We start from the raw sequence: 14,992 nt of genomic DNA on the forward strand, positions 1-14,992 counted from the left end.
GATTTGACCCCTGGTCAGTAGATATATGCAAAAAAACAGAAAACACATGTACATGTTTTAAGAAAATCATGAATTATTATTTTTAATGCACTTGAGCAAAACAAAAGATATTGTCATTTCTCAGTGAAAAAGGGGGAGGGTCAAACCTTTTTGAAAACAATATTTCTACACCGATTCAACTATTAAGCTAGTTAGCTACTACCCATTGCTTCTAATATAAAAGGTTTAAATGAAGGTTACTAAGCCACAAGGGAGAAGCATTTGTCTTTCTTTGTAATTAAACTTTCAAGAAATAGATTTTTCTCTCTCAATAATACTTATGTATTTAAATCAAATGATAACACAGCCTGAGTAATTTTTTTTTTGTCTTATTTCAGTTCCAGACATATCATTACTTTTTAACCTGAGATGGCAAACTAGAGGTTTTAAAAAGTCCTGAACAACTGGTAAGCATTTTGTTTTGTTAGGCAAGCTCTAAATTGTTTATTTATGGTATTTATGCAATTGAAATTACAGTCGGTATGTTAAAAATATGCAAATATGAAAACTGTTGCTATGGTCTTGATATTGAATGGAAAGGCTTAGTTACAGATGATTTCGACTCAATATTTCGAGTTAAATCTTGCGGCAACTGTTTCTCACGTAACACCGCAAACTATATTTAGCACTATTTTGATCTGTCGTTATTTAATGACGCCATAATACATGTGATGTCACAATGTTTCCTTTAAAACCTAATGTGGATTTCTCACTGATAAAAGGTTTTCACTGAAATACATGTTAAAAACATTTTTTCTCAAATAGAATTATGTGAAAGGACAAGTTTTGAAAATTTGCACTATATTGCACTCTAATTATATGATAAGGATGACTTTCCCAGTAGTTTAGAGTGCTTTCCACAGTTTTAAATACCAGATTTCCACTAGTAAGAATAATTATTTTGGTGTTGGTTTTTTTATAAAATCTTCATTTTTGCATAATTTCTCTGCCAAAATGCACTTTAAGACACAAGAAAATTTTATAGAATGCTTTAACAGGGTCTGTGTATTGTAATTAAAGGTTATAATCAGAAGTTTTGTCCTTGTTTTGACTAGTGAATGTATTCTGGAAGAAATTAATAATACATACACATTGTATTCAAAATAAATGAATATAGCGACGAAAGTATCATTGCCTTATAGTGCTAAAACAACTTTATTTTTTTTCAGAAATGGACAAAAATACACAGATTTATTCAGAATGTTATACCGATGAAGATCACATAAAAATATTTGGAAAAATCAGAAGTATTGATTTCAAAATTAGAAGCTTAATTCCAGAAGTTTTCAGGCTGATTTATGGATGATTTCACCTTGTACACCACCGAAAATGATGGTTAGTAGTTTTTTATTTATACCTAGTTATTATAAATGGTTTAAGATAAATATTATTGATAAAGATCAGCAAAAACTCAATGAAATTTTCGCTTTTAAAATGCATTACTGGCACGGGGCTGAACACTTTTTTTAGGCACAATCATAACTTTGTTTACTTCCGAGATATCCGAAAGGAATTTGTTTACTATATTGAAAAAGGCAAGAAATAACTTTTAAATATTATTAAATTGTAAGTAAACATGACACAATATAGTCTTTGTTATGTAATTATCACTTCGGTCTACAGGAATACCTGATAATCATGGGAGATAACACACTTCATACGAGTAAAGTGAGATACATCATCGCATGTGCTTTTATCCAATGATTTGACCCCTGGTCAGTAGATATATGCAAAAAAACAGAAAACACATGTACATGTTTTAAGAAAATCATGAATTATTATTTTTAATGCACTTGAGCAAAACAAAAGATATTGTCATTTCTCAGTGAAAAAGGGGGAGGGTCAAACCTTTTTGAAAACAATATTTCTACACCGATTCAACTATTAAGCTAGTTAGCTACTACCCATTGCTTCTAATATAAAAGGTTTAAATGAAGGTTACTAAGCCACAAGGGAGAAGCATTTGTCTTTCTTTGTAATTAAACTTTCAAGAAATAGATTTTTCTCTCTCAATAATACTTATGTATTTAAATCAAATGATAACACAGCCTGAGTAATTTTTTTTTTGTCTTATTTCAGTTCCAGACATATCATTACTTTTTAACCTGAGATGGCAAACTAGAGGTTTTAAAAAGTCCTGAACAACTGGTAAGCATTTTGTTTTGTTAGGCAAGCTCTAAATTGTTTATTTATGGTATTTATGCAATTGAAATTACAGTCGGTATGTTAAAAATATGCAAATATGAAAACTGTTGCTATGGTCTTGATATTGAATGGAAAGGCTTAGTTACAGATGATTTCGACTCAATATTTCGAGTTAAATCTTGCGGCAACTGTTTCTCACGTAACACCGCAAACTATATTTAGCACTATTTTGATCTGTCGTTATTTAATGACGCCATAATACATGTGATGTCACAATGTTTCCTTTAAAACCTAATGTGGATTTCTCACTGATAAAAGGTTTTCACTGAAATACATGTTAAAAACATTTTTTCTCAAATAGAATTATGTGAAAGGACAAGTTTTGAAAATTTGCACTATATTGCACTCTAATTATATGATAAGGATGACTTTCCCAGTAGTTTAGAGTGCTTTCCACAGTTTTAAATACCAGATTTCCACTAGTAAGAATAATTATTTTGGTGTTGGTTTTTTTATAAAATCTTCATTTTTGCATAATTTCTCTGCCAAAATGCACTTTAAGACACAAGAAAATTTTATAGAATGCTTTAACAGGGTCTGTGTATTGTAATTAAAGGTTATAATCAGAAGTTTTGTCCTTGTTTTGACTAGTGAATGTATTCTGGAAGAAATTAATAATACATACACATTGTATTCAAAATAAATGAATATAGCGACGAAAGTATCATTGCCTTATAGTGCTAAAACAACTTTATTTTTTTTCAGAAATGGACAAAAATACACAGATTTATTCAGAATGTTATACCGATGAAGATCACATAAAAATATTTGGAAAAATCAGAAGTATTGATTTCAAAATTAGAAGCTTAATTCCAGAAGTTTTCAGGCTGATTTATGGATGATTTCACCTTGTACACCACCGAAAATGATGGTTAGTAGTTTTTTATTTATACCTAGTTATTATAAATGGTTTAAGATAAATATTATTGATAAAGATCAGCAAAAACTCAATGAAATTTTCGCTTTTAAAATGCATTACTGGCACGGGGCTGAACACTTTTTTTAGGCACAATCATAACTTTGTTTACTTCCGAGATATCCGAAAGGAATTTGTTTACTATATTGAAAAAGGCAAGAAATAACTTTTAAATATTATTAAATTGTAAGTAAACATGACACAATATAGTCTTTGTTATGTAATTATCACTTCGGTCTACAGGAATACCTGATAATCATGGGAGATAACACACTTCATACGAGTAAAGTGAGATACATCATCGCATGTGCTTTTATCCAATGATTTGACCCCTGGTCAGTAGATATATGCAAAAAAACAGAAAACACATGTACATGTTTTAAGAAAATCATGAATTATTATTTTTAATGCACTTGAGCAAAACAAAAGATATTGTCATTTCTCAGTGAAAAAGGGGGAGGGTCAAACCTTTTTGAAAACAATATTTCTACACCGATTCAACTATTAAGCTAGTTAGCTACTACCCATTGCTTCTAATATAAAAGGTTTAAATGAAGGTTACTAAGCCACAAGGGAGAAGCATTTGTCTTTCTTTGTAATTAAACTTTCAAGAAATAGATTTTTCTCTCTCAATAATACTTATGTATTTAAATCAAATGATAACACAGCCTGAGTAATTTTTTTTTTGTCTTATTTCAGTTCCAGACATATCATTACTTTTTAACCTGAGATGGCAAACTAGAGGTTTTAAAAAGTCCTGAACAACTGGTAAGCATTTTGTTTTGTTAGGCAAGCTCTAAATTGTTTATTTATGGTATTTATGCAATTGAAATTACAGTCGGTATGTTAAAAATATGCAAATATGAAAACTGTTGCTATGGTCTTGATATTGAATGGAAAGGCTTAGTTACAGATGATTTCGACTCAATATTTCGAGTTAAATCTTGCGGCAACTGTTTCTCACGTAACACCGCAAACTATATTTAGCACTATTTTGATCTGTCGTTATTTAATGACGCCATAATACATGTGATGTCACAATGTTTCCTTTAAAACCTAATGTGGATTTCTCACTGATAAAAGGTTTTCACTGAAATACATGTTAAAAACATTTTTTCTCAAATAGAATTATGTGAAAGGACAAGTTTTGAAAATTTGCACTATATTGCACTCTAATTATATGATAAGGATGACTTTCCCAGTAGTTTAGAGTGCTTTCCACAGTTTTAAATACCAGATTTCCACTAGTAAGAATAATTATTTTGGTGTTGGTTTTTTTATAAAATCTTCATTTTTGCATAATTTCTCTGCCAAAATGCACTTTAAGACACAAGAAAATTTTATAGAATGCTTTAACAGGGTCTGTGTATTGTAATTAAAGGTTATAATCAGAAGTTTTGTCCTTGTTTTGACTAGTGAATGTATTCTGGAAGAAATTAATAATACATACACATTGTATTCAAAATAAATGAATATAGCGACGAAAGTATCATTGCCTTATAGTGCTAAAACAACTTTATTTTTTTTCAGAAATGGACAAAAATACACAGATTTATTCAGAATGTTATACCGATGAAGATCACATAAAAATATTTGGAAAAATCAGAAGTATTGATTTCAAAATTAGAAGCTTAATTCCAGAAGTTTTCAGGCTGATTTATGGATGATTTCACCTTGTACACCACCGAAAATGATGGTTAGTAGTTTTTTATTTATACCTAGTTATTATAAATGGTTTAAGATAAATATTATTGATAAAGATCAGCAAAAACTCAATGAAATTTTCGCTTTTAAAATGCATTACTGGCACGGGGCTGAACACTTTTTTTAGGCACAATCATAACTTTGTTTACTTCCGAGATATCCGAAAGGAATTTGTTTACTATATTGAAAAAGGCAAGAAATAACTTTTAAATATTATTAAATTGTAAGTAAACATGACACAATATAGTCTTTGTTATGTAATTATCACTTCGGTCTACAGGAATACCTGATAATCATGGGAGATAACACACTTCATACGAGTAAAGTGAGATACATCATCGCATGTGCTTTTATCCAATGATTTGACCCCTGGTCAGTAGATATATGCAAAAAAACAGAAAACACATGTACATGTTTTAAGAAAATCATGAATTATTATTTTTAATGCACTTGAGCAAAACAAAAGATATTGTCATTTCTCAGTGAAAAAGGGGGAGGGTCAAACCTTTTTGAAAACAATATTTCTACACCGATTCAACTATTAAGCTAGTTAGCTACTACCCATTGCTTCTAATATAAAAGGTTTAAATGAAGGTTACTAAGCCACAAGGGAGAAGCATTTGTCTTTCTTTGTAATTAAACTTTCAAGAAATAGATTTTTCTCTCTCAATAATACTTATGTATTTAAATCAAATGATAACACAGCCTGAGTAATTTTTTTTTTGTCTTATTTCAGTTCCAGACATATCATTACTTTTTAACCTGAGATGGCAAACTAGAGGTTTTAAAAAGTCCTGAACAACTGGTAAGCATTTTGTTTTGTTAGGCAAGCTCTAAATTGTTTATTTATGGTATTTATGCAATTGAAATTACAGTCGGTATGTTAAAAATATGCAAATATGAAAACTGTTGCTATGGTCTTGATATTGAATGGAAAGGCTTAGTTACAGATGATTTCGACTCAATATTTCGAGTTAAATCTTGCGGCAACTGTTTCTCACGTAACACCGCAAACTATATTTAGCACTATTTTGATCTGTCGTTATTTAATGACGCCATAATACATGTGATGTCACAATGTTTCCTTTAAAACCTAATGTGGATTTCTCACTGATAAAAGGTTTTCACTGAAATACATGTTAAAAACATTTTTTCTCAAATAGAATTATGTGAAAGGACAAGTTTTGAAAATTTGCACTATATTGCACTCTAATTATATGATAAGGATGACTTTCCCAGTAGTTTAGAGTGCTTTCCACAGTTTTAAATACCAGATTTCCACTAGTAAGAATAATTATTTTGGTGTTGGTTTTTTTATAAAATCTTCATTTTTGCATAATTTCTCTGCCAAAATGCACTTTAAGACACAAGAAAATTTTATAGAATGCTTTAACAGGGTCTGTGTATTGTAATTAAAGGTTATAATCAGAAGTTTTGTCCTTGTTTTGACTAGTGAATGTATTCTGGAAGAAATTAATAATACATACACATTGTATTCAAAATAAATGAATATAGCGACGAAAGTATCATTGCCTTATAGTGCTAAAACAACTTTATTTTTTTTCAGAAATGGACAAAAATACACAGATTTATTCAGAATGTTATACCGATGAAGATCACATAAAAATATTTGGAAAAATCAGAAGTATTGATTTCAAAATTAGAAGCTTAATTCCAGAAGTTTTCAGGCTGATTTATGGATGATTTCACCTTGTACACCACCGAAAATGATGGTTAGTAGTTTTTTATTTATACCTAGTTATTATAAATGGTTTAAGATAAATATTATTGATAAAGATCAGCAAAAACTCAATGAAATTTTCGCTTTTAAAATGCATTACTGGCACGGGGCTGAACACTTTTTTTAGGCACAATCATAACTTTGTTTACTTCCGAGATATCCGAAAGGAATTTGTTTACTATATTGAAAAAGGCAAGAAATAACTTTTAAATATTATTAAATTGTAAGTAAACATGACACAATATAGTCTTTGTTATGTAATTATCACTTCGGTCTACAGGAATACCTGATAATCATGGGAGATAACACACTTCATACGAGTAAAGTGAGATACATCATCGCATGTGCTTTTATCCAATGATTTGACCCCTGGTCAGTAGATATATGCAAAAAAACAGAAAACACATGTACATGTTTTAAGAAAATCATGAATTATTATTTTTAATGCACTTGAGCAAAACAAAAGATATTGTCATTTCTCAGTGAAAAAGGGGGAGGGTCAAACCTTTTTGAAAACAATATTTCTACACCGATTCAACTATTAAGCTAGTTAGCTACTACCCATTGCTTCTAATATAAAAGGTTTAAATGAAGGTTACTAAGCCACAAGGGAGAAGCATTTGTCTTTCTTTGTAATTAAACTTTCAAGAAATAGATTTTTCTCTCTCAATAATACTTATGTATTTAAATCAAATGATAACACAGCCTGAGTAATTTTTTTTTTGTCTTATTTCAGTTCCAGACATATCATTACTTTTTAACCTGAGATGGCAAACTAGAGGTTTTAAAAAGTCCTGAACAACTGGTAAGCATTTTGTTTTGTTAGGCAAGCTCTAAATTGTTTATTTATGGTATTTATGCAATTGAAATTACAGTCGGTATGTTAAAAATATGCAAATATGAAAACTGTTGCTATGGTCTTGATATTGAATGGAAAGGCTTAGTTACAGATGATTTCGACTCAATATTTCGAGTTAAATCTTGCGGCAACTGTTTCTCACGTAACACCGCAAACTATATTTAGCACTATTTTGATCTGTCGTTATTTAATGACGCCATAATACATGTGATGTCACAATGTTTCCTTTAAAACCTAATGTGGATTTCTCACTGATAAAAGGTTTTCACTGAAATACATGTTAAAAACATTTTTTCTCAAATAGAATTATGTGAAAGGACAAGTTTTGAAAATTTGCACTATATTGCACTCTAATTATATGATAAGGATGACTTTCCCAGTAGTTTAGAGTGCTTTCCACAGTTTTAAATACCAGATTTCCACTAGTAAGAATAATTATTTTGGTGTTGGTTTTTTTATAAAATCTTCATTTTTGCATAATTTCTCTGCCAAAATGCACTTTAAGACACAAGAAAATTTTATAGAATGCTTTAACAGGGTCTGTGTATTGTAATTAAAGGTTATAATCAGAAGTTTTGTCCTTGTTTTGACTAGTGAATGTATTCTGGAAGAAATTAATAATACATACACATTGTATTCAAAATAAATGAATATAGCGACGAAAGTATCATTGCCTTATAGTGCTAAAACAACTTTATTTTTTTTCAGAAATGGACAAAAATACACAGATTTATTCAGAATGTTATACCGATGAAGATCACATAAAAATATTTGGAAAAATCAGAAGTATTGATTTCAAAATTAGAAGCTTAATTCCAGAAGTTTTCAGGCTGATTTATGGATGATTTCACCTTGTACACCACCGAAAATGATGGTTAGTAGTTTTTTATTTATACCTAGTTATTATAAATGGTTTAAGATAAATATTATTGATAAAGATCAGCAAAAACTCAATGAAATTTTCGCTTTTAAAATGCATTACTGGCACGGGGCTGAACACTTTTTTTAGGCACAATCATAACTTTGTTTACTTCCGAGATATCCGAAAGGAATTTGTTTACTATATTGAAAAAGGCAAGAAATAACTTTTAAATATTATTAAATTGTAAGTAAACATGACACAATATAGTCTTTGTTATGTAATTATCACTTCGGTCTACAGGAATACCTGATAATCATGGGAGATAACACACTTCATACGAGTAAAGTGAGATACATCATCGCATGTGCTTTTATCCAATGATTTGACCCCTGGTCAGTAGATATATGCAAAAAAACAGAAAACACATGTACATGTTTTAAGAAAATCATGAATTATTATTTTTAATGCACTTGAGCAAAACAAAAGATATTGTCATTTCTCAGTGAAAAAGGGGGAGGGTCAAACCTTTTTGAAAACAATATTTCTACACCGATTCAACTATTAAGCTAGTTAGCTACTACCCATTGCTTCTAATATAAAAGGTTTAAATGAAGGTTACTAAGCCACAAGGGAGAAGCATTTGTCTTTCTTTGTAATTAAACTTTCAAGAAATAGATTTTTCTCTCTCAATAATACTTATGTATTTAAATCAAATGATAACACAGCCTGAGTAATTTTTTTTTTGTCTTATTTCAGTTCCAGACATATCATTACTTTTTAACCTGAGATGGCAAACTAGAGGTTTTAAAAAGTCCTGAACAACTGGTAAGCATTTTGTTTTGTTAGGCAAGCTCTAAATTGTTTATTTATGGTATTTATGCAATTGAAATTACAGTCGGTATGTTAAAAATATGCAAATATGAAAACTGTTGCTATGGTCTTGATATTGAATGGAAAGGCTTAGTTACAGATGATTTCGACTCAATATTTCGAGTTAAATCTTGCGGCAACTGTTTCTCACGTAACACCGCAAACTATATTTAGCACTATTTTGATCTGTCGTTATTTAATGACGCCATAATACATGTGATGTCACAATGTTTCCTTTAAAACCTAATGTGGATTTCTCACTGATAAAAGGTTTTCACTGAAATACATGTTAAAAACATTTTTTCTCAAATAGAATTATGTGAAAGGACAAGTTTTGAAAATTTGCACTATATTGCACTCTAATTATATGATAAGGATGACTTTCCCAGTAGTTTAGAGTGCTTTCCACAGTTTTAAATACCAGATTTCCACTAGTAAGAATAATTATTTTGGTGTTGGTTTTTTTATAAAATCTTCATTTTTGCATAATTTCTCTGCCAAAATGCACTTTAAGACACAAGAAAATTTTATAGAATGCTTTAACAGGGTCTGTGTATTGTAATTAAAGGTTATAATCAGAAGTTTTGTCCTTGTTTTGACTAGTGAATGTATTCTGGAAGAAATTAATAATACATACACATTGTATTCAAAATAAATGAATATAGCGACGAAAGTATCATTGCCTTATAGTGCTAAAACAACTTTATTTTTTTTCAGAAATGGACAAAAATACACAGATTTATTCAGAATGTTATACCGATGAAGATCACATAAAAATATTTGGAAAAATCAGAAGTATTGATTTCAAAATTAGAAGCTTAATTCCAGAAGTTTTCAGGCTGATTTATGGATGATTTCACCTTGTACACCACCGAAAATGATGGTTAGTAGTTTTTTATTTATACCTAGTTATTATAAATGGTTTAAGATAAATATTATTGATAAAGATCAGCAAAAACTCAATGAAATTTTCGCTTTTAAAATGCATTACTGGCACGGGGCTGAACACTTTTTTTAGGCACAATCATAACTTTGTTTACTTCCGAGATATCCGAAAGGAATTTGTTTACTATATTGAAAAAGGCAAGAAATAACTTTTAAATATTATTAAATTGTAAGTAAACATGACACAATATAGTCTTTGTTATGTAATTATCACTTCGGTCTACAGGAATACCTGATAATCATGGGAGATAACACACTTCATACGAGTAAAGTGAGATACATCATCGCATGTGCTTTTATCCAATGATTTGACCCCTGGTCAGTAGATATATGCAAAAAAACAGAAAACACATGTACATGTTTTAAGAAAATCATGAATTATTATTTTTAATGCACTTGAGCAAAACAAAAGATATTGTCATTTCTCAGTGAAAAAGGGGGAGGGTCAAACCTTTTTGAAAACAATATTTCTACACCGATTCAACTATTAAGCTAGTTAGCTACTACCCATTGCTTCTAATATAAAAGGTTTAAATGAAGGTTACTAAGCCACAAGGGAGAAGCATTTGTCTTTCTTTGTAATTAAACTTTCAAGAAATAGATTTTTCTCTCTCAATAATACTTATGTATTTAAATCAAATGATAACACAGCCTGAGTAATTTTTTTTTTGTCTTATTTCAGTTCCAGACATATCATTACTTTTTAACCTGAGATGGCAAACTAGAGGTTTTAAAAAGTCCTGAACAACTGGTAAGCATTTTGTTTTGTTAGGCAAGCTCTAAATTGTTTATTTATGGTATTTATGCAATTGAAATTACAGTCGGTATGTTAAAAATATGCAAATATGAAAACTGTTGCTATGGTCTTGATATTGAATGGAAAGGCTTAGTTACAGATGATTTCGACTCAATATTTCGAGTTAAATCTTGCGGCAACTGTTTCTCACGTAACACCGCAAACTATATTTAGCACTATTTTGATCTGTCGTTATTTAATGACGCCATAATACATGTGATGTCACAATGTTTCCTTTAAAACCTAATGTGGATTTCTCACTGATAAAAGGTTTTCACTGAAATACATGTTAAAAACATTTTTTCTCAAATAGAATTATGTGAAAGGACAAGTTTTGAAAATTTGCACTATATTGCACTCTAATTATATGATAAGGATGACTTTCCCAGTAGTTTAGAGTGCTTTCCACAGTTTTAAATACCAGATTTCCACTAGTAAGAATAATTATTTTGGTGTTGGTTTTTTTATAAAATCTTCATTTTTGCATAATTTCTCTGCCAAAATGCACTTTAAGACACAAGAAAATTTTATAGAATGCTTTAACAGGGTCTGTGTATTGTAATTAAAGGTTATAATCAGAAGTTTTGTCCTTGTTTTGACTAGTGAATGTATTCTGGAAGAAATTAATAATACATACACATTGTATTCAAAATAAATGAATATAGCGACGAAAGTATCATTGCCTTATAGTGCTAAAACAACTTTATTTTTTTTCAGAAATGGACAAAAATACACAGATTTATTCAGAATGTTATACCGATGAAGATCACATAAAAATATTTGGAAAAATCAGAAGTATTGATTTCAAAATTAGAAGCTTAATTCCAGAAGTTTTCAGGCTGATTTATGGATGATTTCACCTTGTACACCACCGAAAATGATGGTTAGTAGTTTTTTATTTATACCTAGTTATTATAAATGGTTTAAGATAAATATTATTGATAAAGATCAGCAAAAACTCAATGAAATTTTCGCTTTTAAAATGCATTACTGGCACGGGGCTGAACACTTTTTTTAGGCACAATCATAACTTTGTTTACTTCCGAGATATCCGAAAGGAATTTGTTTACTATATTGAAAAAGGCAAGAAATAACTTTTAAATATTATTAAATTGTAAGTAAACATGACACAATATAGTCTTTGTTATGTAATTATCACTTCGGTCTACAGGAATACCTGATAATCATGGGAGATAACACACTTCATACGAGTAAAGTGAGATACATCATCGCATGTGCTTTTATCCAATGATTTGACCCCTGGTCAGTAGATATATGCAAAAAAACAGAAAACACATGTACATGTTTTAAGAAAATCATGAATTATTATTTTTAATGCACTTGAGCAAAACAAAAGATATTGTCATTTCTCAGTGAAAAAGGGGGAGGGTCAAACCTTTTTGAAAACAATATTTCTACACCGATTCAACTATTAAGCTAGTTAGCTACTACCCATTGCTTCTAATATAAAAGGTTTAAATGAAGGTTACTAAGCCACAAGGGAGAAGCATTTGTCTTTCTTTGTAATTAAACTTTCAAGAAATAGATTTTTCTCTCTCAATAATACTTATGTATTTAAATCAAATGATAACACAGCCTGAGTAATTTTTTTTTTGTCTTATTTCAGTTCCAGACATATCATTACTTTTTAACCTGAGATGGCAAACTAGAGGTTTTAAAAAGTCCTGAACAACTGGTAAGCATTTTGTTTTGTTAGGCAAGCTCTAAATTGTTTATTTATGGTATTTATGCAATTGAAATTACAGTCGGTATGTTAAAAATATGCAAATATGAAAACTGTTGCTATGGTCTTGATATTGAATGGAAAGGCTTAGTTACAGATGATTTCGACTCAATATTTCGAGTTAAATCTTGCGGCAACTGTTTCTCACGTAACACCGCAAACTATATTTAGCACTATTTTGATCTGTCGTTATTTAATGACGCCATAATACATGTGATGTCACAATGTTTCCTTTAAAACCTAATGTGGATTTCTCACTGATAAAAGGTTTTCACTGAAATACATGTTAAAAACATTTTTTCTCAAATAGAATTATGTGAAAGGACAAGTTTTGAAAATTTGCACTATATTGCACTCTAATTATATGATAAGGATGACTTTCCCAGTAGTTTAGAGTGCTTTCCACAGTTTTAAATACCAGATTTCCACTAGTAAGAATAATTATTTTGGTGTTGGTTTTTTTATAAAATCTTCATTTTTGCATAATTTCTCTGCCAAAATGCACTTTAAGACACAAGAAAATTTTATAGAATGCTTTAACAGGGTCTGTGTATTGTAATTAAAGGTTATAATCAGAAGTTTTGTCCTTGTTTTGACTAGTGAATGTATTCTGGAAGAAATTAATAATACATACACATTGTATTCAAAATAAATGAATATAGCGACGAAAGTATCATTGCCTTATAGTGCTAAAACAACTTTATTTTTTTTCAGAAATGGACAAAAATACACAGATTTATTCAGAATGTTATACCGATGAAGATCACATAAAAATATTTGGAAAAATCAGAAGTATTGATTTCAAAATTAGAAGCTTAATTCCAGAAGTTTTCAGGCTGATTTATGGATGATTTCACCTTGTACACCACCGAAAATGATGGTTAGTAGTTTTTTATTTATACCTAGTTATTATAAATGGTTTAAGATAAATATTATTGATAAAGATCAGCAAAAACTCAATGAAATTTTCGCTTTTAAAATGCATTACTGGCACGGGGCTGAACACTTTTTTTAGGCACAATCATAACTTTGTTTACTTCCGAGATATCCGAAAGGAATTTGTTTACTATATTGAAAAAGGCAAGAAATAACTTTTAAATATTATTAAATTGTAAGTAAACATGACACAATATAGTCTTTGTTATGTAATTATCACTTCGGTCTACAGGAATACCTGATAATCATGGGAGATAACACACTTCATACGAGTAAAGTGAGATACATCATCGCATGTGCTTTTATCCAATGATTTGACCCCTGGTCAGTAGATATATGCAAAAAAACAGAAAACACATGTACATGTTTTAAGAAAATCATGAATTATTATTTTTAATGCACTTGAGCAAAACAAAAGATATTGTCATTTCTCAGTGAAAAAGGGGGAGGGTCAAACCTTTTTGAAAACAATATTTCTACACCGATTCAACTATTAAGCTAGTTAGCTACTACCCATTGCTTCTAATATAAAAGGTTTAAATGAAGGTTACTAAGCCACAAGGGAGAAGCATTTGTCTTTCTTTGTAATTAAACTTTCAAGAAATAGATTTTTCTCTCTCAATAATACTTATGTATTTAAATCAAATGATAACACAGCCTGAGTAATTTTTTTTTTGTCTTATTTCAGTTCCAGACATATCATTACTTTTTAACCTGAGATGGCAAACTAGAGGTTTTAAAAAGTCCTGAACAACTGGTAAGCATTTTGTTTTGTTAGGCAAGCTCTAAATTGTTTATTTATGGTATTTATGCAATTGAAATTACAGTCGGTATGTTAAAAATATGCAAATATGAAAACTGTTGCTATGGTCTTGATATTGAATGGAAAGGCTTAGTTACAGATGATTTCGACTCAATATTTCGAGTTAAATCTTGCGGCAACTGTTTCTCACGTAACACCGCAAACTATATTTAGCACTATTTTGATCTGTCGTTATTTAATGACGCCATAATACATGTGATGTCACAATGTTTCCTTTAAAACCTAATGTGGATTTCTCACTGATAAAAGGTTTTCACTGAAATACATGTTAAAAACATTTTTTCTCAAATAGAATTATGTGAAAGGACAAGTTTTGAAAATTTGCACTATATTGCACTCTAATTATATGATAAGGATGACTTTCCCAGTAGTTTAGAGTGCTTTCCACAGTTTTAAATACCAGATTTCCACTAGTAAGAATAATTATTTTGGTGTTGGTTTTTTTATAAAATCTTCATTTTTGCATAATTTCTCTGCCAAAATGCACTTTAAGACACAAGAAAATTTTATAGAATGCTTTAACAGGGTCTGTGTATTGTAATTAAAGGTTAT

Source organism: Mytilus edulis, chromosome 2, assembly GCF_963676685.1.
Source record: "Mytilus edulis chromosome 2, xbMytEdul2.2, whole genome shotgun sequence".
NCBI classification, from domain to species: Eukaryota; Metazoa; Mollusca; class Bivalvia; order Mytilida; family Mytilidae; genus Mytilus; species Mytilus edulis.